The sequence below is a fragment of the Cervus elaphus genome, chromosome 19 (genome assembly GCF_910594005.1).
Source record: "Cervus elaphus chromosome 19, mCerEla1.1, whole genome shotgun sequence".
In the NCBI taxonomy this organism is placed as follows: Eukaryota; Metazoa; Chordata; class Mammalia; order Artiodactyla; family Cervidae; genus Cervus; species Cervus elaphus.
Genome location: NC_057833.1, coordinates 16,326,518 through 16,352,985, shown reverse-complemented (window position 1 = coordinate 16,352,985; position 26,468 = coordinate 16,326,518). Strand labels below are relative to the sequence as shown.

The window sequence follows — 26,468 nt, the reverse complement described above, 5'->3', positions numbered from 1 at the left end:
TAGGAGAGTGCACCTGTGTTTTATTTTGCTATTTACTATTCTACTAGATCCCTGAAACTGTGAAATTAAATGTTAACTTACAGGTTTCTGTCAGGTGGAAAAGATAAGCCTAAAGGACTCAGGGTTTCACTTTTAAGGCTTATAGGACATTTGAAAATTTTATTTCTATTATCAAATACTTTTCAAGAATCCTTTGATGATATAAATCTCTCTTCCTTGAATTAACATTTGAATCAGTATTACCATTTTATTGGTTCACTTATTGATGAATGAGGTTAATAAAATTGTTTAAACATGCTATTTTATACTTATGTAAGTAGTCTTGCTTTTAACTCTAGACTATTACAGTTCAACAGTTTAGTAAATTCTGTGGAGTAGACTTGTCTGCCAGAAGTGATTACACTGAGTTACCTGAGAACAGTACTTGATGGCTTATCTCATCCTGGCTCCCAGAGTAATTCCCAAGGGGCAGTAGGACTCAAGTCCTTGACTCTCTGTTTCTGTTATTTTTCCTCATTTTGTGTTGTTTTACATTTTGTTTCCAGTTCTAGTCCAAGTTTCATTATAGTTTTGATTGTTTAGGATTGAAAAATTATTCCTATCTGGTGGCAGCACAAATTAGGATTCTGCTTTTATGAGCTGATTACTTAGTGGTCTGGTCTGCATTGAATGAATGATGGATGTATGTTATCTCTTGGGTGAGAGCTACTAGAGAATCCTGCTTAATGCTCTTTTAAAATTGCTTTTCTATTTGCGAGAACAAATCGATTGGGAAAAAATCCCATGCCTCCTGGAAGGGAAAATATGTCTTTGAAAATTGGATCAAGGAGTTATATTTCTGTAATTCCGATCTGCTATGGAGGTTTTAAAATGTAATGTCTTAAGTCCTGTGTCCCTATGTCTGAATTGATATGAGCCTTTATCATTTTATCTTGTGACTTGAAACATTATCCTAATCTGAGTAATTATTACTAAATTAGATTATAAAGGCTCAAATTCAAGTGGTTTTGTATTAATTGGTTTGTAAACAATAGAGGTGGTATAGGTCTAATAATACAAAAAAGTTGAAAATAAACTGATTTGGAGATATTTTAATTTAAAAATATTAAATTTTAATATTTAACACTTTTACAGTATAAGATGTAAAAAATTACTTTCTTAGAAATTTTTAACCTCAAGAACTTGTTTATATGCAAATGCAAGTTCAAGAAAATCTCCTGAAAGCCCAGGACATATTAATAATTTTGATTTTAGAAAACATTTTTTTCCTTATGTTTATCAGTGTGGAATATGTAAATAAAGTTTATAGTATGTATGATGGTGAAAATGTAGAAGTACATGTTCAATAATATTGAGTCATTATTCTGCAAAATGTCTTTTTAATAGTAATTATAGTTCATAGTATGTTTCCTAGAAAATTTCTAGGATCACTCCTTAGTTAATTTAAAAATTTGGACAAAAATTAATAGGTAATCTTTTTTTTCTTTTTTATTGAGTTAGAACTGTACAATGTTATATAAGAAACAGGGGCACAATATAGTGATCCATAATTTTTAAAAGTTATACTGCATTTATAGTTGATGCTGTGAAAGTGCTGCACTCAATATGCCAGCAAATTTGGAAAACTCAGCAGTGGCCACAGGACTGGAAAAGGTCAGTTTTCATTACAATCCCAAAGAAAGGCAATGCCAAAGAATGTTCAAACTACCACATAATTGAACTCATCTCACAAACTAGCAAAGTAATTCTCAAAATTATCGAAGTCAGGCGTCAAGAGTACGTGAACCGTGACATTCCAGATGTTCAAGCTGGATGTTCAAGATGTTCAGATGGATTTAGAAAAGGCAGAGGAATCAGAGTTCAAATTGCCAACATCTGTTGCAACATCAAAAAAGCAAGAGAGTTCCAGAAAAACATCTATTTCTGCTTTATTGAATATACCAAAGCCTTGGACAGTGTGGATCACAACAAACTGTGGAAAATTCTGAAAGAGATGGGAATACTAGACAACCTGACCTGCCTCCTGAGAAATCTCTATGCAGGTCAAGAAGCAAGAGTTAGAATTGGACATAGAACAACAGGCTGGTTCCAAATCAGGAAAGGACTATATCAAGGCTGTATATTGTCACCATGCTTATTTAACTTATATGCAGAGTACATCATGAGAAATGCTGGACTGCATGAAGCACAAGCTGGAACCAAGATTGCCAGGAGAAACATCAATAACCTCAGGTATGCAGATGACACCACCCTAATGGCAGACAGTGAGGAACTAAAGATCCTTTTGATGAAAGTGAAAGAGGAGAGTGAAAAAGTTGGCTTAAAACTTAACATTCAGAAAACCAGGATCATGGCATCCGGTCCCATCACTTCATGGTAAATAGATGGGGTAACAGTGGAAACAGTGAAAGAGTTGTTTTTTTTGGGGGGGGGGGATCAAAATCACTGCAGATGGTGACCGCAGTCTTGAAATTAAAAGATGCTTGCTCCTTGGGAGGAAAGTTATGACCAACCTAAACAGCATATTAAAAAGCAGAAATATTACTTTACCACGAAGGTCCATTTAGTCAAGGCTATGGATTTTCCAGTAGTCATGTGTAGACGTGAGAGTTGGACTATAGAGAAAGCTGAGCACCGAAGAATTGATGCTTTTGAACTGTGGTGTTAGAGAAGACTCTTGAGAGTCCCTTGGATAGCAAGGAGATCTAACCAGTCCATCCTAAAGGAAATCAGTCCTGAATATTCATTGGAAGGACTGATGTTGAAGCTGACACTCCCAATACTTTGGCCACCTGGTGCAAAGAACTAACTCATTAGAAACTCTGTGGAGATTCCTTAAAAAACTGGAAATAGAACTGCCATCTGAACCAGCAATCCCGCTGCTGGGCATACACACTGAGGAAACCAGAATTGAAAGAGATCCATGTACCCCAATGTTCTTCTCAGCACTGTTTATAATAGCCAGGACATGGAAGCAACCTAGATGCCCATCAGTAGACGAATGGATAAGAAAGCTGTGGTACATATACACAATGGAATATGACTCAGCCATTAAAAAGAATACATTTGAATTGGTTCTAATGAGGTGGATGAAATTGGAGCCTACTATACAGAGTGAAGTAAGCCAGAAAGAAAAACACCAATACAGTACACTAATGCATAAATATAGAATTTAGAAATATGGTAACGATAACCCTGTATGCAAGAGAGCAAGAGAGACGCAGATGTATTGAACAGTCTTTTGGACTCTGTGGGAGAGGGTGAGGGTGGGATGATTTTGGAGAATGGCATTGAAACATGTAAATTATCATATGTGAAACGAATCGCCAGTCCAGGTTCGATGCATGATACAGGATGCTCAGGGCTGGTGCACTGGGATGACCCAGAGAGGTGGGATGGGGAGGGAGGTGGGAGGGGGATTCAGGATGGGGAACACATGTACGCCCATGGCAAATTCAAGTCAATGTATGGCAAAACCAATACAATGTTGTAAAGTAAAATAAATAAATTAATTAATTAAAAAGAAAAAAAAAAAAAAAGAAAGAAAAGACCCTGAAGCTGGGAAAGACTGAAAGTGGGAGGAGAGGGGGACAACAGAGATTGAGATTGTTGGATGGCATCACCGACTTAATGGACATGAGTTTTAGGAAACTCCAAGATTTGGTGATGGACAGAGAAACCTGGCATGGTATGGTCCTTGGGGTCACAAAGAGTCGTACACCACTGAGTGACTGAACTGAATTGATAGTTATTATAACATATTGACTCTATTCCCTTTGCTTTACAGTATACCCTTGAACTTATTTTAGACATAATAATTTGTACCTCTTAATTCCTTACCCCTGTTCTGTCCCTCCCTCCATCCCTCTAGCACTAGTAACCCCTAATTTGTTCTCTATATCTGTGAGTCTGCTTCTTATTTGTTATAATCGTTATTTTGCTGTATTTTTTTTTAGATTTCACATATCAGTTCAGTTCAGTCGCTCAGTCGTGTCCAACTCTTTGCAACCCCATGAATCGCAGCACGCGAGGCCTCCCTGTCCATCACCAACTCCCGGAGTTTTCTTAAACTCATGTTCATCAAGTTGGTGATGTGATCTAGCCATCTCATCCCCTGTTGTCCCCTTCTCCTCCTGCCCCCAATCCTTCCCAGTATCAGGGTCTTTTCCAGTGAGTCAACTCTTCGTATGAGGTGGCCAAAGTATTGGAGTTTCGGATTCAGCATCAGTCCTTCCAATGAACACCCAGGACTGATCTCCTTTAGGATGGACTGGTTGGATCTCCTTGCAGTCCAAGGGACTCTCAAGAGACTTCTCCAACACTACAGTTCAACAGCATCAGTTTTTCAATGCTCAGCTTTCTTCACCGTCCAACTCTCACATCCATACATGACCACTGGAAAAACCATAGCCTTGACTAGACGGACCTTTGTTGGCAAAGTAATGTCTCTGCTTTTTAATATGCTATCTAGGTTGGAAGTTATATTATACAATATTTATCTTTCTCTGTATGACTTATTTCACTTTGCACAATGCCCTCAAAATCCATTCATGTTGCTGGAAATGGCAAGATTTCATTCTTTATGGCTCAGTAGTATTCTATTGTAGTATATACCACATCTTCTTTATCAATTCATCTGTTGATGACATTTAGAATGCTTCCACACCTTGGCAACTCTTAAATCATGTTGCTGTGACTACCAGATTTGGAAGATACATTGGAAGAGGGCATGGCAAACCACTCCATTACTCTTGCCTGGAAAATTCCATGAACAGAGGAGCCTCGTGCACTTACAGTCCATAGCGTCTCACAGAATCAGACACTACTGAAGCTACTAAGCAACATTGACTACTGGGGTGATGGTATCATTTTAAATTAGTGAGTTTTTTTCTAGATATATACCAGAAGTGAAATTGTTGTGTCATATGGTAATTCTATTTTTGTTTTTTTGAGAAACCTCCATGCTGTTTTCCACAGTGGTTGAACCAATTTCCATTTCCATTAACAGTGTCTGAGGAATTCCTTTTCTCTACTTTAATATCAATATTTTCTATTTGTGTTCATTTGGATTATAGCCATTCTGACAGTAAGGTGACATCTCACTCTGGTTTTGATTTGAAATTTCCTGATGATTAGCAATGTTGAGCATTTCATATAACTGTTGACTATCTGCATTTCTTCTTTGGAAAAATCTTCAGATCTTCTGCCCACTTTTGAATTGAGTTTTCTTTTGCTGTTGAGTTATATGAGCTATTTATATATTCCGAATATTAAACCATAATTAGTCATATAATTTGTAAACATTTTATCCTATTCGGTTGGCTGTCTTTTTTTTTAAAACTGTTTCTTCTGTTATGTAAAAACTTTTTAACTTTAATTAGGTATCTTATTTATTTTTATTTTTATTTAATTTACTTTAGGAGACTAATTAAAAATTTTATTTTCAAAACTTATGTCAAAGTATGTTCTCCCTATGTTCTCTCTTGGAGTTTTTATGGTTTCTAGTTTTACATCTAGGTCTTTAATTCATTTTTAGTTTATTTTTGTATGTTCAGTTCAGTTCAGTCACTCAGTCGTGTCCAACTCTTTGAGACCCCATGAACTGCAGCACGCCAGGCCTCCTTATCTATCACCGACTCCCGGAGTTCACCCAAACCCATGTCCATTGAGTTGGTGATGCCATCCAACCATCTCATCCTCTGTTGTCCCCTTCTCCTCCTGCCCCCAATCCCTCTCAGCATCAGGGTATTTTCAAATGAGTCAGCTCTTTGCATCAGGAGGCCAAAGTGTTGGAGTTTCAGCTTCAACATCAGTCCTTCCAATGAACACCCAGGACTGATCTCCTTCAGGATGGACTGGTTGGATCTCTGTGCAGTCCAAGGGACTCTCAAGAGTCTTCTCCAACACCACAGTTCAAAAGCATCAATTTTTTGGCACTCAGCTTTCTTTATATTCCAACTCTCACATCCATACATGACTACTGGAAAAACCATAGCCTTGACTAGATGGACCTTTGTTAGCAAAGTAATGTCTCTGCTTTTTAGTATGCTATCTAGGTTGGTCATAACACTCCTTCCAAGGAGTAAGCGTCTTTTAATTTTATGGCCGCAATCACCATCTGATGTGATTTTTGAGCCCAAAATAATAAAGTCAGCCACTGTTTCCCCATCTATTTGCCATGAAGTGATGGGACCTGATGCCATGATCTTAGTTTTCTGAATGTTTTTGTATGTGGTGTTAGGTAATTTTCTAATTTCATTCTTTTACTTGGAATTGTTCATTTTTTAATATAGTACCACTTATTGAATATAATAATCTTTTGATAATACTTAAGTAAGCTAAGGGGCTTCCCTGGTGGCTAGATTGTAAAGCATCTGCCTGCAATGCAGTAGACCCAGGATTGATCCCTGGATCGGGAAGATACTCTGACGAAAGAAATGGCAACCCACTCCAGCATTCTTCCTGGAAAATCCCATGGTTGGAGGAGCCTGATAGGTTACAGTCCATGGGGTTGCAAAGAGTAGAACATGACTAAGTGACTTTACTTCCACTTCCACTTCCAAGTAAGCTAGAACACTAATGCTTTAATTACTCAGCATAATTTTATACATATATTTATATTTATAGGATATAGCTATATACTTAACATTACAGTTACATGTACTTATATTTGTATAGTATGTACTTACATTTTATGTAATATGTATGATGCTCATTTATTTATACATAAAATATATATCTTTATAAAAACCACAAACATACATATAATAAATTACATTGTGTTTTAGGATATCAGTTCTTATTTTTATATGTTATAGAATAGCCAAATTCCTGGGCTGTATTTGGGACTATTTTCATTTTTTCCACTTTAATAAGGTACAAAAGTGACATATGTGGCTATAAAACATTATGCCATACACTAATCTGCAAAATAAATTTTGAATTTTAAATAATAGTTTTAAAATATTTAAGATTGTAAAAGTTGTACTAACATCAAAAGCTGGAAAATCACTGTGGTATACTATATTGTATAAACTGATGGAAATATTTTTTGAATGGTTCCTGACTCTTATTGAATAAAAGAATATTCAAATCATATAAACAAATATTTTACTGAACTTTTTTATATAAATATACAATTGTGTGCATATTTTCATTAAGAGTCTGCCCTGTCTTTGTCTTCTATCATTAGATAAGTCAATTTTGCAGCCAAAGCCACAATTAGAGTGTCACCTAAGCATAAGCCTCATTTAATTAGATATGACTAGCACACCACCAAAGAACAAGGATTACATTTGTAACAAGCTCTAAAAGAAATATTTAAAGGAGCAAAGTGTAAGGCAGGACACAATACTTTCAAATGAGTAAAAATGAAACACAATATTACAAAAGAAAGTTAAACACAGGAGATTTTTCTAATATACTGCAAAAAAATAAATCAGCACAAACCTAAAATCCCATCATTAAATAAAGGAAAATATAAGAAACAAAATATAAAAATTTAGAAGAATAAAATTGGGATATAGAACTTGGAGAACTCCAATAAACAAAATAATAAGAAAAATTTTGTAGGAAGTTATTTAGTCATAAGGAAAACGATAGCAGATGGGAAAACATACATTCAGAAGTAAATTAAGTAGAACACACAGACATACAGGCACGCACACATATATATACACATGTAATATTATTATGAGATTTAAAGTATATGTTATATTAAAATACATAATAAATGCACAATGCTCAAAATTCTTCAAGAGGGGCTTCAACAAGTTCAAGTGAACCAGGAAATTCCAGATGTTCAAGTTAGATTTAGAAAAAGCCAAGGAACCAGAGACTAAATTGCCAACATCCATTGGATCATAAAAAAAGCAAGAGAGTTCCAGAAAAATATCTACCTCTGCTTTATTGACTATGCTAAAGCCTTTGACTGTGTGGATCACAACAAACTGTGGAAAATTCTTAAAGAGGTGGGAATACCAGACTCCCTTACCTGCCTCCAATGAAACCTGTATACAGGTCAAGAATCAAGAGTTAGAACCGGATATGGAACAATAGACTGATAAAAATCCATTAGGGACTTTTATCCCAAAAAGGGGAAGGAGTATGTCAAGGATTTATATTGTCACCCTGTGAAACCTGTATACAGGTCAAGAATCAAGAGTTAGAACCGGATATGGAACAATGGACTGATAAAAGTCCATTGGGGACTTTTATCCCAAAAGGGGGAAGGAGTATGTCAAGGATTTATATTGTCACCCTGCTTATTTAACTTCTATGCAGAGTACATCATGCGAAATGCCAGGCTGAATGAAGCACAAGCTGGAATCAAGATTGCCAGGAGAAATATCAATAACCTCAGACAGGCACATGACACCACCCTTATGGCAGAAAGTGAAGAGGAACTAAAGAGCCTCTTGATGAAGGTGAAAGAGGAGAGTGAAAAAGCTGGCTTGAAACTAACATGTAAAAAAATAAGATCACAACATCTGGTCCCATCACTTCAAGGCAAACAGAAGGACAAACGATGGTAACAGTGACACATTTTATTTTCTTGGGCTCCAAAATCACTGGATGTGAGAGTTGGACCATAAAGAAAGCTGAGTGCCAAAGAATTGATGCTTTTGAACTGTGGTGTTGGAGAAGACTCTTGAGAGTCACTTGGACAGCATGGAGATCAAAGCAGTCAATCCTAAATGAAATCTATCTTGAATATTCATTGGAAGGACTGATGCTAAAGCTACAACACTTTGGCCACCTGATGTGAAGAGCCAACTCATTAGGAAAGACCCTGGGGCTAGGAAAGATTGAAGGCAGGGGGAGAACTTTACAAGGATAAGGATAAGATGGTTGGATGGCATCCCTGACTCAATGGACATGAGTTTGCACAAGCTCTGGGAGGTTGTGAAGGACAAGGAAGCCTGGTGTGCTGCAGACCATGCGATTGCAAAAAGTCAGATATGACTGAGCAACTGAACACAACAAAAACAACAAAGATACAGTATTCTAGATTCTTGCTTTGTTTGGGAAATGGTGAGAGGCATTGTATTAGGCTCTAATAAGTTATAATAGGAATGTATGTATGCATGTTTTTGTTTTTATACTGTTTATTAAAGTAATAATAAAAAACAAATTATTTGACAGGGGCTCACTTTCAAAATTATTTAAACAGTTTATAGAACTCAATAGCAACAACAACAACAACAAAAAAATAATTTAAAAAATGGCAGAATACCTTTATAGACATTTTTCCAAAGACACAGAAATGGCCAATAGGCATTTGAAAAGACACTCATTATTACCAATTATTTAGAGACATGGAAATCAAAACTACAATGAGATTCCATTTCAGAGCAGTCAGAGTAGCTACCAGTAAAAAGTATACAAATAACAAGTGCTGAAGAGGATGTGGAGGAAGGGAAACTCCCCTCCACTGTTTGTCGGGATGTAAGTTGGTGTAGCTACCAAGGAAAACAGTGTGGAGGTTCCTCTAAAGCTACAAAAAAAAGAGTTGTCATATAATCTAGCAATCTTACTCATGGGTGTATATCTGGAGGAAACTATAATTTGAAAAGATACATGCATCCCTGTGTTCATACCAGCACTATTTACAATAGCCAAGACATGGAATCAACCTAAATAATTATCAATTGATGAACAGATAAGGAAGTGATACATATATACATTGGTATATACATATATACATTAATATATATGTACATATATACATGTATATATACATATATACATTAGTAAAGAATAAGGTAATGTCATTTTAAGTAACATGGATAGACCTAGACATTATCATACTAAGTGAAATAAGTTAAAAAGAGAAGGACATATACCATATGATATCACTTACATGTGGAATCTAAATATGACATAAATGAACTTATCTAAAAAATATAAACAGACTAACAGACATAAAGAACAGAAATGGTTGTCAAGGGAGAGGAGTTTGGGGTTTGTAAATGCAAATTATTATGGATTAACAACACTACCCTTAACAAGAGAATAGCTAAACTGAAAAAAAAAAAAAAAAGACCTACAACTTTGAATTCACAAAGAATAAACTAGTTCATCTAATCTAGAAAAAATTTTTAACCAACTAAGTTAGATATATTCTCTATGACCAAAGAGTTATCTTACTCTTATGGTTAGCATGGTATCACTAAAAGATATGTGCTGAAATACTTCTGGCTACATGATTCATAAAAGCCCCAAACTATTAACAATGCACATAATCAAAAACAGCTGAATTCTTAAGAAAATTATGTAATATTTATGGAAGGGAACACTGTGCAACAATGAGAATGTATGTACTCCATGTAGAAGTATGGAATAATCTCACAAACAGAATATTGAGAACAAAAAGGCAGATACAAAAGGGTGTATGTTATATAATTAACTTTTAAAAGTTCAAAAATAAGCAAAACAGTTAACCATGCACTGTTATGTGAAGATTGTGTTTATCTTCAATAGGTGCAGGTATGGACTAAAAGGTTAATGGGGAACTTCTGGATTGCTAGAAAATATGTCATTTAGATATTTATTACTCATTTTTTGTGTAAAAATTCATAAAGCTATATGTTATAATATTTGAATTTTTCTCTTGCTTCTTTATATTTCAAGAAACTTTATTACATAAGCAGAAAATGTGTCACTTAAATGTGAATCAAATAGGCAAATATCTTCAAATATTTAAGAATTCATAAAAGATAATACCTACTGGCCTTTCTTGGGAAAAAAAGAAAAACAACAGTTAATATTTAGTATCCAAACAGCTAAAAGGAGAATGAACAAAGTTTTTAGAAATCATGTGAGCCTTGAGTTTACTTAAATATAGTACTAGGGATTAAAGTTAGCAAGCTAAATTTAATATAACAAATTTGCATAGTATAAATATTATAACATGGTTAACAAAGATCAGTGATGAGCAAATTTAGAAAGAAGACTAAAAGTGTTAATTTCTCATCTCTTTTTAAAAATTTTTCTTATTTTAATTGGAGGCTAATTACTTTAAAATATTGTAGTGTTTTTTGCCATACATTGACATGAATCAGCCATGGGTGTACATGTGTTCCCCGTCCTGAGACCCCTCTCTCCTCTCTCCCCATTCCGTCCCTCAGGGTCATCCCAGTGCACCAACCCTGAGCAACCTGTCTCATGTATCGAACCTGGACTGGCGATCTATTTCACATAAGATAATATACATGTTTCAAAGATAGTCTCTCAAATCATCCCACCTTCACCTTCTCCCACAGAGTCCAAATATCTGTTTTTTAGATCTGTGTCACTTTTTCTATCTCGCATATAGGGTCATTGTTACCGTCTTTCTAAATTCCATATATATGCCTTAATATATTGTATTGGTGTTTTTCCTTCTGACTTACTTCACTCTGTATAATAGGCTCCAGTTTCATCCACCTCATTAGAACTGCTCAAATGCATTCTTTTTAAAAGCTGAGTAATATTCCATTGTGTATATGCACCACAACTGTCTTATCCATTCACCTGCCAATGGACATCTAGGTTGCTCTCGTGTCCTGGCTATTGTACACAGTGCTGCAAAGAACATTGGGGTACATGTGTCTTTTTCAATTCTGGTTTCCGCAGTGTGTATGCCCAGCAGTGGGATTCCTGGGTCATATGGCAGTTCTATTTCCAGTTTTTAAAGGAATCTCTACACTGTTCTCCATAGTGGTTGTACTAGTTTGCATTCCCACCAACAGTGTAAGAGGGTTCCCTTTTCTCTGCACCCTCTCCAGCATTTATTTATAGCCTTTTGGATAGCAGCCATTCAGACTGGTGAAATGGTACCTCACTGTGGTTTTGCTTTGCATTTCTCTGATAATGGGTGTTGTTGAGCATCTTTTTGTGTGTTTGTTAGCCATTGATATGTCTTCTTTGGAGAAATGTCTGTTTAGTTCTTTGGCCCATTTTTTGATTAGGTCATTTATTTTTCTGGAGTTGAGCTACAGGAGCTGCTTGTATATTTTTGAGATTAATTCTTTGTCAGTTGCTTTGTTTACTATTATTTTCTCCCATTCTGAAGGCTGCCTTTTCACCTTGCTTATAGTTTCTTTGGTTGTGCAAAAGCTTTTACATTTAATTAGGTCCTATTTGTTTACTTTTGCTTTTATTTACATTGCTCTGGGAGGTGGGTCATAGAGGATTCTGCTGTGATTTATGTCAGAGAGTGTTTTGCCTATATTTTCCTCTAGGAGTTTTATAGTTTCTGGTCCTACATTTAGATCTTTAATCCATTTTGAGTTTATTTTTGTGTATGGTGTTAGAAAGTGTTCTAGTTTCATTCTTTTGCAAGTGGCTGACCTGTTTTCCCAGCACCACTTGTTAAAGAGATTGTCTTTTCTCCATTGTATATTCTTGCTTCCTTTGTCAAAGATAAGGTGCCCATAGGTGCATGGATTTATCTCTGGGCTTTCTATTCTGTTCCATTGATCTATATTTCTGTCATTGTGCCAGTACCATACTGTCTTGATGATTGAAGATTTGTAGTAGAGCCTGAAGTCAGGCAGGTTGATTCCTCCAGTCCCATTCTTCTTTCTCAAGATTGCTTTGGCTATTTGAGGTTTTTTGAATTTCCATACAAATTGTGAAATTATTTGTTCTAGTTCTCTGAAAAATACCATTGGTAGCTTGATAGGGATGGCATTGAATCTATAAATTGCTTTGGGTAGTATACTCATTTTCACTATATCAATTATTCCAATCCTTGAACATGGTATATTTCTCCATCTATTTGTGTCATCTTTGATTTCTTCCATCAGTTTTTATAGTTTTCTATATATAAGTCTTTTGTTTCGATAGATTTATTCCTTAATTATTTTGTTCTTTTCGTTGCAATGGTGAATGTAATTGTTTCCTTGATTTCTCTTTCTGTTCTCATTGTTAATGTATAGAATGCAAGGGATTTCTGTGTGTTAATTTTATATCCTGCAACTTTACTATATTCATTGATTAACTCTAGTAATTTTCTGGTAGAGTCTTTAAGGTTTTCTATGTAGAGGATCATGTCATCTGCAAGCAGTGAGAGTTTTACTTCTTCTTTTCCATTCTGGATTCTTTTTATGTCTTTTTCTTCTCTCATTGCTGTGGCTAAAACTTCCAAAACTATGTTGAATAGTAATGGTGAGAGTGGGCACCCTTGTCGTGTTCCTGACTTTAGGGGAAATGCTTTCAATTTGTCACCCTTGAGGATAATGTTTGCTATGGGTTTGTCATCTATGGCTTTCATTATGTTGAGGTATGTTCCTTCTATGTCTGCTTTCTGGAGAGTTTTTTTTTTTTTTTTTATCATAAATGGGTGTTGAATTTTGTCAAAGGCTTTCTCTGCATCTATTGAGATAATCATATGGTTTTTATCTTTCAATTTGTTAATGTGGTATATCACAGTGATTGATTTGTAAATGTTGAAGAATCCTTGCATCCCTGGGATAAAGCCCTCTTGGTCATGATGTATGATCTTTTTAATATGTTGTTGGATTATGTTTGCTAGAATTTTGTTAAGGATGTTTGCATCTATAGTCATCAGTCATACTGGCCTGTAGTTTTCTTTTTGTTGTGGCAGCTTTGTCAGGTTTTGGTGGTGGTGGCTTCATAGAATGAATTTGGAAGTGTACCTTCCTATGCAATTTTCTAGAAGAGTTTGAATAGGATAGGTGTTAGCTCTTCTCTAAATTTTTGGTAGAATTCAGTTGTAAAGCTGTCTGGTCCTGCACTTTTGTTAGTTGGAATATTTCTGATTACAGTTTCAATTTCCATGCTTGTGATGGGTCTGTCAAGATTTTCTATTTCTTCCTGGTTCAGTTTTGGAAAGTTATACTTTTCTAAGAATTTTTCCATTTCTTCCAAGTTGTCCATTTTATTGGTATATAGTTGCCGATAGTAGTCTTTTATAATCCTTTGTGTTTTTGTGTTGTCTGTTGTGATTTATCCATTTTCATTTCTAATTTTTTTTTATTTGATTCTTCTCCCTTCGTTTCTTGATGAGTCTGGCTAAGGGCTTGTCTATTTTATTTATCTTCTCAAAACCAGCTTTTAGCTTTGTTGGTTTTGGCTATTGTCTCCTTTGTTTCTTTTGCATTTATTTCTGCCCTAATGTTTATGATTTCTTTCCTTCTACTCACCCTGGGGTTCTTCATTTCTTCTTTTCTAGTTGCTTTAAGTGTAGAGTTAGGCTATTTATTTGATTTTTCTCTTGTTTCTTGAGGTAAGCTTGTATTGCTATGAGCCTTCCCCTTAGCACTGCTTTTACTGAATCCCATAGGTTTTGGCTTGTAGTGTTTTCATTTTCATTCTTTTCTATGCATATTTTGATTTCTTTTTTTATTTTTTATGTGATTTTTTGTTATTCAGAAGTGTGTTGTTTAGCCTCCATATGTTTGTATTTTTAATATTTTTTTTCCTGTAGTTGACGTCTAATCTTACCACATATGATCAGAAAAGATGCTTGAGATGGTTTCAATTTTTTTGAATTTATCAAAGCTAGATTTATGGTCCAGGATGTGATCTATCCTGGAGAAGGTTCCATGTGCACTTGAGAAAAAGGTTAAATTCATTTTTTGGGGGTGAAATGTCCTATAGATATCAATTAGGTCTAACTGGTCCATTGTATCATTTAAAGTTTGTGTTTCCTTGTTAAGTTTCTGTTTGGTAAACCTATCCATAAGTGTGAGTGGGGTATTAAAGTCTCCCACTATTATTGTTTACTGTTAATTTCCCCTTTCATACTTGTACACATTTGTATTACATATTGTGGTGCTCCTATGTTGGGTACATATATATTTATAATTGTTATATCTTCTTGGATTGATCCTTTGATCATTATGTAGTGTCCTTTGTCTCTTCTCACAGCCTTTATTTCAGTCTATTTTATCTGATATGAGTATTGCGACTCCTGCTTTCTTTTGGTCTGCTTATTTTTCCAGCCCTTCACTTTCAGTCTGTACATGTCCCTTGGTTTGAGGTGGGTCTGTTATAGACAGCATATATAGAGGTCTTGTTTTTGTCTCCATTCAGCCAGCCTTTTTCTTTTGGTTGGGGCATTCAACCCATTTACATTTAAGGTAATTATTGATAAGTATGATCCCTTTGTTGTTGTGTTCTCATCTTTCAAATAAGGAAGTCAATAATTTTCTTTAAAATAAAGCAAGGGACTGCAAATAGCATTGCCATTCAAACCTCCCAATACTTTCTATAAGCATTTTCCAGGCTTGGAGTGATTTTTCAAAAAAATATATTATCCCTTCTGTTAAGAAATAGTTTTTGAAATGGAACAATAAGTTTCACTTTGGTATCTTTTCTCCAAGCATAAGACAAAAACAAGAAAAAAAAAAAAAACACAAAAGTACATGAAAAGGTAAATAAAATATTTCAATTATGATACTGAAAGGTTGTTGTTAACCCATGAAAAGACACTGGGATTCTTGGCCTCCAGAGGAGAAGAATTCTATTTGGGGCCAGAGACGAGGCTTGATCTCTCAGAGCTTTTGTGTAATGAAGTTTTATTAAAGTATAAAGGAGATAGAGAAAGCTTCTGACATAGGCATCAGAAGAAGTCAGAAAGAGTACCCCTCAGACTAGCTGAACTACAGCTAGTCTTCCTGGATGTTATATAGTCCCTAGCAGTATGTTAATGAAAGAAAGGACTGTCTTAAAACTCAGAATAGCACCAGGTCTTTCATCCATAAGATGTATTTTGGGATAATCTTGGCACCAGATGATTCATCCAGGGCCATGAAATAATTGAGTTGAATCTTGTAGAAGGGCAGATTACCATACAAACAGTTTTGTTTACATAGATTAGGGGAACAATGTCTGAGTATAACATACTGGTTTGTCAAGTAGGTTCTGAGCCATTAGGCAGAACCAACTTGAAGTCAGAGTCTGGGGTAAATGCATAGTACATTAACATAACTTAAGACAAACATTTCCATAAGAAAAATGCACTGGTTAACTCAAGGTTTGAGAATAGTTAGCTTCAGGTGAAACCAGATGTCATTATGGCAACACAGTATTTTAAGAGAAACCTCCTTTTAAATTTGTATAGAGAAGGAAAAAAATATTGCTAGTTTATTTCTTCCTGCCACTTAAGAGAGATAAAAATGCCTGACACTTGCAACATATTTCCTCCATTTGGAGACCCCTGGCCTTCCTGCCTGTTACCCTCTCAAAACCATCAATGGTATATTGCCATTTTTATAAAAATGCTATTATTTTACATTATAATCAACTTATTCATTCATTTTTATCTCTGGTTATATTCATGGAAATATTCCTGGAATGGGCTCACCTAATTGAAGAAAATCAGTGGATACTTAAATATTAGGTTTTTTTTAAAAATCAATTTTATATTCATATAATTTTCTGCATTTAAGTTTTTTTCAGTGCATATAACATTAACAAATAACAGAAAGATTGTCATTCATAAAGTAAGACGAGGAAATAATATACCTAGAAACTAATATGCAAAATCACTAAAAATGATTAATTCAAAATGCTGACAGCATAGATGTTAGATGTTTTCTTTTTGATCATGTTCATTTGTTTGAAATTTTCAAATAAATTTAAAAATTAATGTAATTTGAGGAAATCTGACATTTTGAGTAGCAGTTCTGTTCAGTAAGTGTGTATGTCTTACAGTGCAATACATAGATCTGAAGCTTTTCATTTAAAAAAAAAAGATAAATGTTTGCAATGTTCTCATTCAGATCCCACTCTTTCTTGCAAAGTTCAGTTCAGTTCAGTCACTCAGTCATGTCTGACTCTTTGCGACCCCATGGACTGCAGCATGCCAGGCCCCTCTTTCCATCACCAACTACTGGAGTTTACCCAAACTCATGTCCACTGAGTCTGTGATGCCATCCAACCATCTCATCCTCTGTTGTCCCCTTCTCCTCCCACCTTCAATCTTTCCCAGCATCAGGGTCTTTTCCAATGAGTCAGCTTTTCACATCAGGTGGCAAAAGTATTGGAGTTTCAGCTTCAACATCAGTCCTTCCATGAACACCCAGGACTAATCTCCTTCAGGATGGACTGGGTGGTCTCCTTGCAGTCCAAGGGATTCTCAAGAGTCTTTTCCAACACCACAGTTCAAAAGTATCAATTATTCTGTGCTCAGCTTTCTTTATAGTCCAACTCTCACATCCATACATGACTCCTGGAAAAACCATAGCCTCGACTAGATGGACCTTTCTTATTCCTAAATATTTCATATATTACTTTCATATTCTCAAAAAAATATAGGAAACATTCTCATCAATTCTATTGTGTAAAGTTACATTGATTTGATTTTTATTTCAGTTAGTTTTTATTGAAAAATATGAAATGAAGTGAAAGGAAGTCACTTAGTCATGTCTTACTCTTTGCGACCCCATGGGCTGTAGCCTGCCAGTCTCCTCCATCCATGGGATTTCTCAGGCAAGAATACTGGAGTGGGTTGCCATTTCTTTTTCCAGGGGATCTTCCCGACCCAGGGATTGAACCAGGATCTACCCGCATTGACAAGGTATGGGACAAGTCAATTCTGAGAGGAAACTTTGAATTGTATGATTCAAGACTGATAACATGCAGAAGAGGTCTAGGCCAGTACATACAAGGAAACAAAGAATCATTCACTCAGGTACCTCCACTGGTTTTTGTCAGCTTATATTACAATAGGTATTTTACTATTTATTATTCCTAGTTAAAGCATCTGAGTGATATCACATATTCATGTGATACATGGTTACATACATGGCTACATATTCATGGTTACATATTCATGTCCACTTCTGCCAAGTGAGGGTAGGAAATACTTGACTGGTTTTCCTAAAAATACAGACATACTGGTAGTTTCCCCAGTTGGAAGATACTGCCCCAAAAAGAAACAGGAAGGAAGTTAGGCAAAGTACAGGTGTTTTGTTGTTGTTTCTAAACAGGTTTTGAAAGTGAAAATTTAGGGTAATGATTTGAGGAAATTATTATCTTCTAATGTGGGTTTCCCAGATGGTGCTAGTGGTAAAGAACTTGCCTGCCAGTGCAGGAGACAGGAGGGGATGTTTAGATCTCTGGGTCAAGAAGATCCCCTAGAGGAGGAAATGGCAATCTGCTCTAGTATTCTTGCCTGGAAAACTCCAAGGAAGAGGAACCCTGGTGGGCTGCAATCCACAGGGTCACAAAGTGTCAGATACGACTGAAGCAATTTAGCATTTCCTAATGTAGGGATTTATAAATATATATTTTACTTTCAGAAGTGATTTGTGTACCTCTCTTAGGTTCCATTTCCTCCAAAATATGAAACCAAACTATTTGTTCTGAGTTTTTAAACTCTTTCATAGTTCAGCCACAAATTCTTTCTTCTTGAAGCACCCTCTTCTTTTAGTCTCGGTAACACTGGACTACTCAACAGCTTTACTTCTTTGATTTTCTGTTGCACATATGTCCTTCCCTAAAGATTATTTTTGGTGTTTTTATATTTTCTTTCTGTATATTCTTTCTTTTATCACTCACATAACATTATTAGAGCTCACATGTATCACTAAAGCCAATTTATTTTTCAAAGCTCTAATCTAGTGTTTCAAATATTCCAGTGTATACTTTAAACTGGAAAAGTCAATAAACCTTGAAAAAATTCTAAAATATTTCACTCCCTGCTTACAGAGTGTCTTCTCTATTTGTCCCTCTCCCTTCCCACTCTTTCTTTCCCTTTCTTTCATTCTCTCTCTCATTTTCCTTATCACACTAACTAACCTAAAAGACATATTTTAGAGACACTTAAATAATTTACCATTTAAATTTAGTTTCAAACTGAATTATATCATTTTAATTTAAATACTTTAATACTGGTGAGTGTCATATGAATTTTTAATACAATAAGGGTAATGGATGTCCTTTGAAATCACTATTATTTTCACAGTAATGATGCAGAAAGTATTGATACCCAGAAAAATGAAAAAAAAAAAAACATTTGTTGGCTGATTTCCTACATTAGTTCATCTATAAAGGTTAGTAATTGTATTTAAAAGATAAAATTAGCACTAAGAAATGTTTCATAATTGTTCTTTAATCAGAAACTAGATTGCAGATGATTAACTGTGTGCAATTTATACATAAAACATCTCATAATTTCAGTGAATGCTCATCTCTCAAAAATAAACTTAATATTTATTTTAGTAATAGTGCAATTATAAAAAACAAATCTCAAATTAAAGTCACAGTTAAAAAATACTAAGAATTCAGTATAGAATAGCAATACTCTTAAGAAATATGTTTCTATTTCAGGGCAAAATAAAATTTTTATATGTATTATTTTTTGCCAATCTTATATATATATTTATAAACATCTATGAATTATTCTACTCAGAAAATGTATTCTAAGATATTAAATTTAAATCTGACTTAAAAGTCAACAGCTGTAGTTTTTATATTTGTTTAAACAATACTTAAATAGATATATCTTTATAGGGCATTAAATAAATTATAGTGGATGTGTCAGTGAGAATTCACTTCAGCCATGTCTGACTCTTTACAACCGTATGCACTGTAGCCCACCAGGCTCCTCTGTCCATGGGATTCTCCAAGCAAGAATACTGGAGTGGGTTGCCATGACCTCCTCCGGAGGATATTCCAGACCCGGGATTGAACCTGTGTCTTTTTCATTGGCAGGTGGGTTCGTTACCGATAGTTCCAGCAGGGAAGCCCCAAACATATAGTGGGTAGTAGGCTTAATTAATACTTGCATTAAATTTTCATTTACTAAAATGCCAATTTCACTTTTAAATGAAACTATGTTTGTATAAGAGGAGAGTGAAAAAATTGGCTTAAAGCTTAACATTCAGAAAACTAAGATCATGGCATCTGGTCCCTTCACTTCATGGCACATAGATGGGGAAACAGTGGAAGCAGTGTCAGACCTTATTTTTTGGGGCTCCCAAATCACTGCAGATCTTGATTGTAGCCATGAAATTAAAAGACACTTACTCCTTGGAAGGAAAGTTATGACCAACCTAGATAGCATATTAAAGCGCAGAGACATTACTTTGCCAACAAAGGTTCCTCTGGTCAAGGCTATGGTTTTTCCAGTGGTCATGTGTGGATGTGAGAGTTGGACTGTGAAGAAAGCTGAGCGCCGAAAATTTGATGCTTTTGAACTGTGGTGTTGGAGAAGACTCTTGAGAGTCCCTTGGACTGCAAGAAGATCCAAACAGTCCATCCTAGGGGAGATCAGTCCTGGGTGTTCATTGGAAGGACTGATGCTGAAGCTGAAATTCCAATCCTTTGGCCACCTCATGAGAAGAGCTGACTCATTGGAAAAAACCCTGATGCTGGGAGGGATTGGGGGGCAGGAGGAGAAGGGGATGACAGAGGATGAGATGGCTGGATGGCATCACCAACTCAATGGACATGAGTTCGAGTAAACTCCAGAAGTTGGTGATGGACAGGGTGCTGCGATTCATGGGGTCACAAACAGTCGGGCATGACTGAGCAACTGAACTGAACTGACTGAACTGATGTTTGTATCAATATATGGATATAAAATTATTCATTTTATTTTATTAAGCTAAAATAAAACACAAACACTTGCTTTTATTTTCTGAAAACATTTTGTATTATTAAGAAATAGTAACAGTTTTTGAGTATAAAATAATTTTTTGCTGTTTCCAATCTTAGTTTATAGAAGTATAAATTTAAAATTCTATAAGAAAGTTCATACTGCAGTCATTTAAATTATATTTATTATTTTCAGGGCCCAAGAACATAAAACATCTTAAAAGTTTTTGTTTTCCTTGTATCAGTTAGGAAAGTAAGCAATATGTTTCTGTAGTGAATATTAAAATTCAAAGATAGATAACAATAGCCCTCAAACAGAAATACTTAATGGAAAACATATTCATTCAACTCATATGAGAAAACTTGGAAGTGCAAACCAATAAGGGAAGCTGGTTTTGTTTTGAAAACATGTGATTTCTTTCTCTACTGCCAGTTTTTTTATAACAAAATGTAGAAATGAATTTTATTATAACATAAGGGGTATGTTGACCACTGAATTGACCTAAAAGATAATTCCTAACTGAGAAGTTCTACTTCAGTCAGAAAGTAAGATTTTATTTTATGCTGTCATTTTCTCTCAAGTTGAAATATCATTCAAATGTTGTCCTGAGAGGACTGAGTGTGTTCAGGCAGACAGTACTCAGGAGAGACTGATGCTGTATCCTTCTCAGCTCCCTGTCTTCAAGATGCAAGCTCCCTTTCACTTTCTTTCTCCACTGCTTCTTCACCAACCCAGGTCAACCCTCTCCTCTTCCTCTACTTTCTTCCAGCCCTAATTTCATCTATTTCAGGCAAGCACACTTTCAATTTTTTCCATTGTATGCTGAGGCCAGAAAATTTTAGGGTATATATTTCTATTTCAGTGTGAGCAGGCAGAGAACAGAAGTGCCCTTGGGTTCTCAAGGAAAGAATAATGAGGAAGGGAAACATTTAATAAACTCACCAAGTAAATCCTGAAAGGATAATGTTGCCATTTTATCCTGAGTACTTTCAGACTTAGAACTCTAAGCTGCAGGATCTAATGATCCCAGAATTAAAATAGAAGAACAATACACATGAAGAATAAAAATTTGTAAAAATTTGAAAACTGTTAAGATGGAGCTGGAGAAAGGATTTACCTGAGTAATGGTAAGTGGAGCACAGATGAGCAGCCAAGTTTAAGAGGAGATAAAATCTGGGCATTTGAAAAGAAAGACGTCAATACTGAATATGCACATCACAGAAGTAAGTCAAAATTATTACAAATATATCTAGGCAACGAATAAGAAAAGCAGCTAAGAACCAGAAAGATAGTTAGGTGGACACCTAATAGGAGCTTGTTTGTGTAATTCAGGCAGCATGGAATAGACGCAAAGGAGTAAAGAAGATGCAAAAGGTCAGTAATTCCAGGCAAGAGGTTTGGGGAACAGGAAGATTGATCAACTAAATATAAACTGTTAGACAAAAGCCAATTTTTCCTCAAACAAAAAGTCTGTATATGCTTTTTTTAGAACAGAAACTAAGACAAGTAGTATAACATTCATATTCTAGTTAGATACCTTGGTACATTTAGCTTTAAGAAAGAAGATTTTAGTCATACCTTATGACTAAAAGATGTAATTTAGAATAGTATATGTTAACCTCCTAATTATAGGCATCTATCATTTAGACTCTACAATGGAAAGAGAGAAAATATATATACTTCAGATTATGATGCAATTAACTAGTCATCCAAAAAACAGTAAGTTGTTCACAACTCTATTGGCATCAGTACTGGCCAAGAATCATCCTTAAGAACTTTAATTTCCTTAAATTTTTGTCAATTAATCATTAAGATGTGTTAACATTAACATCTGCTGCATTAGGACAAATAAAATTTGTTTGACAAGTCCTCAATGATGCCACATAAATAACTATTAGATGGATTGAAAAAGTATCATTGAATCCCTTGAGTATTTTACATCATGGAATCTCTCAATTAATCGGAAATTTCCCTGGCCAGGAAAAAATATAACTATCAAGATATTTGCATCTATACCAATACTGATTGATACTATAAAGTATTAATTATTAACCACAGTCATGTCTCATTTTATTCAGCTCTATTAGCACAACTACTAATATTAATTATATCAAAATTCTTATTTTGAATCTTTAAGGGATTTTTACATTAAATAATCATTATTTTTCTGAAACAAATATGATTAATATTTTGTGTTTTTCAGGCTGCATGATACAAAAACCTAAAAGCTCAACAATTTTTTTTAAGGCAGAACATGTTACCTAAATTACATGTATCTCATCACCATCCCCTGGGATAAGAATAAAATCACTCTATAATTTTTATCAACAATCATTACTCTTACTAGGTAACTACTAGGACAAAGGGAAAGATATAAAAACCAATATATCTTCTTTCAATTATCAATTTGGAATATCCACCATTCTTAGTATATTTGAGGAACTCAACTTTGAGTTGATATGTAATCAACTATTAAACAGAAACAATCAAAAAATTCTGTGAAGTAGAATTTTTATCAGGTAAAATATAGGAACATCCTAATTGGTATACAATGATTCCTACCATCATGCTAGATAATTTTTCCATTGTAGTACATTTTTAAAGAAATTATATAATTACTGGAAGACAGGGAAAAGTCATGATTATTTTCAATTAGAAGTTTATTAATAGCACCACTCAGGTCAACTATATCTGTAGCGATTTTCTGTATGCTTTGATCATCCATTACTGAGAGAAGCCTGTTGAAGTCCTAAACTATAATAATGGACTTTTGTTTTTTAACGGTTCTGTCAGATTTTGCCTCAGTGGCTCAGTGAAAAAGAACCCACCTGCCGATGCAGGACACATGGTTCAATACCTGGGTCTGGAAGATCCCCTGGAGAAGGAAATGGCAACCCACTCCAGTATTCTTGCCTGAGAAATCCCATGGATAAAGGAGGCTGGTGTGTTACAGTCCAGGGGGTCACAAAAGAATAGGACACAATTTAGTGACTAAACAGTAACAGGAAATGCTAAAAGTATGCTGTTCACTGCACAGACCTTAGGAACTGTTCTGTCTTCTTAGAACATTAACCCCTTTATCACACTATGTGATGCTTCTCTCTATTCCTGAGAAATTTCTTTGTTCTGAAGTTGGCTTTGTCTCAATTTTATAGCTTGTCTAGCTTTTGATTTGTGTTAGCATGGCGTACCATCCCCTATTTTTAAACTATCTGAGTAAAGTGTGTTTCTTGCAGACAGCATATAATTAGGTCTTTTATGCACTCCGATGATATCTCTGTCTTTTAATTGGTTCAATTTGACTTTTCACATTTAGAGTAATTAGTGATATAGTTGGATTAATAATATCTATCACATTTGTATCTGTTTCCAATTTGTTATAGTTGTTCTTTGCTACTTTCCCTCTTATTTCCCTGACTTCCTTGGTTTTAATTAATATCAATATTATTTGAGTCTTTTTATTCTTCTGTTTACTATTTAGAGGTATAGTAATTATACCTCTTTGAAAAACTGTTAATGAGCAAGCCAGCATTTGCAAAAAACTTGTTTAAACTAAACTAAGCCCATCTCAAAAAACACTATATTATTTTGTATGTAATATTGGTACACTTTTAACAGAGTATCCTCATGTCTTATCTCCCATCTCTCATGACTTTGCTATCATTGATTTCTCTTATCCATGTGTGATTATCACCCAATGCATTGGTGTCAGTATTATCTCAGTAATCTTTTAGATTAAATAAGAAAAATTAACCTCATTTGTTTCTTCTCCAATATTCTTCAGGTTTGTTTGTTTGTTTATCTGTTTAAATCTAGATACAAGTTTCTGACCTATATCATCTCCTTCTCCCTGAAGGAGTTTGAATATTTCTTGTAAGGCATGCAAGGTCAATACGACCTATTATTTCATAAGAAAAAAAAATAATAGGGAGAATAGGCTTCAGATTTAGTGCAATTCCATGCTGTGATTCTACTTTTCTATGATTCTCTTGCTCTGTCCTCTAGGTTAACTGTGTCATCTTTGGGCTAAGATAATAGCAGAGGTTTTCAAGAAGAATATCATGTAAAGAAGCAGAAAGTTGTGTTTTGGATTCATGGTTTTATGACTGATGATGTGATCCTCTGAAGTACAACAGAAGGTTTCACCTCTGCTATCACTGGCCAGAATAGGCCATATGCCCATTCACAATTCAGTAATTAACAAGAACTATAAGAGTATTATGACTAACCTTGTATAATCAGGGGAAAAAAGAAAAGAGCAACTGTTGGAGCTGGTGTTGGATTTACAAAGTAATATGGGAGGAGTTTGGAGAAGGCAATGGCAACCCACTCCAGTACTCTTGCCTATAAATCCCATGGATGGAGGAGCCTGGTAGGCTGCAGTCCATGGAGTCACTAAGAGTCAGGCACGACTGAGCGACTTCACTTTCACTTTTCACTTTCATGCATTGGAGAAGGAAATGGCAACTCACTCTAGTGTTCTTGCCTGGAGAATCCCAGGGACAGAGGAGCCCATGGGCTGCCATCTATGGGGTCGCACAGAGTCAGACACGTCCGAAGTGACTTAGCAGCAACAGCATGGGAGGAGTCTGAATACCTGACCATAGAGATTTTAGTTAGCAGGAAGGAATGGGGAATGAAAGAAGGGTAGTTCCTGCTAATGAAAGTCTCTATGGCCAGTTACTAAAATTCTTCCCATGTTACACTCTGATGATAGACCCTGAGGAAACTAAAGATAAGAATTACAGTATAGTGGCTCCAGATAGCTGAGATGCATATCAAAGAAGTGATTTCAATGAGTCCAGACACTGCATATTCCCATATATAGAAAAGTGAAAAATTCCTTACCTTGAGATGCCTAGTCTTCCTTAATTAACAGTAATTTTTTGATTGCCTGAAAAGATGGGCACAATAAAGGACAGAAATGGTATGGACCTAACAGAACCAGAAGATATTAAGAAAAGGTGGCAAGAATACACAGAATATCTATAGAAAACAGATCTTCATGACACAGATAATAAGGATGGAGTGACCAATCACCTAGATCCAGACATCCTGGAAAGTAAAGTCAAGTGGGTCTTAGGAAGCATGACTATAAACAAAGCTAGTGGAGGTGATGGAATTCCAGTTGAGCTATTTCAAATCCTAAAACATGATGCTGTGAAAGTACTACACTCAATAGGCCACCAAATTTGGAAAACTCAGCAATGGCCACAGAACTGGAAAAGGTCAGTTTTCATTCCAGTCCCTAAGAAAGTCAATGCCAAAGACTGCTCAAACTACCGAACAATTGCACTCATCTCACACGTCACTGAAGCAATGCTCAAAATTCTCTGAGACAGGCTTCAACAGTACATGAACTGTGACTTCTAGATGTTCAAGCTGGTTTTAGAAAAGGCAGAGGAACCAGAGATCAAATTGCCAACATCCAGTCGATAAATGAAAAAGCAACAGAGTTCCAGAAAAATATCTACTTCAGCTTTATTGACTATGCCAAAGCCTTTGTGTGGATCACAATAAACTACAGAAAATTTTTCAAGAGATGGGAATACCATACCACATGACCTGCCTCTTGAGAAATTTGTATGCATCAGGAAGCAACAGATAGAACTGGACATGGAACAACAGAATGGTTCCAGATAGGACAAGGTGTACATCAAGGCTGTACATTGTCACCAGGCTTATTTAACTTATATGCAGAGTACATCATGAGAAACACTGGACTGGAGGAAGCACAAGCTGGAATCAAGATTGCTGGGAGAAATATCAATACCTCAGATATGCAGATGACCCCACCCTTATGGCAGAAAGTGGAGAAGAATTAAAGACCCTCTTGATGAAAGTTAAAGAGGAGAGTGAAAAAATTGGCTTTCAGAAAACTCAACATTCAGAAAACTAACATAATGGTATCTGG

General features: G+C 35.3%; 1 long non-coding RNA gene across 1 annotated transcript; it reads left to right on the top strand.

Annotated features, from left to right (window-relative positions):
- Positions 1-1,641: 1,641 nt before the first annotated feature.
- LOC122675743 lies at positions 1,642-25,983 on the top strand. The gene is made up of 3 exons (XR_006335330.1): positions 1,642-1,814; positions 20,799-20,806; positions 25,958-25,983. It is a non-coding gene; the product is annotated as an uncharacterized LOC122675743 (long non-coding RNA).
- The last annotated feature ends 485 nt before the right edge of the window (positions 25,984-26,468 follow it).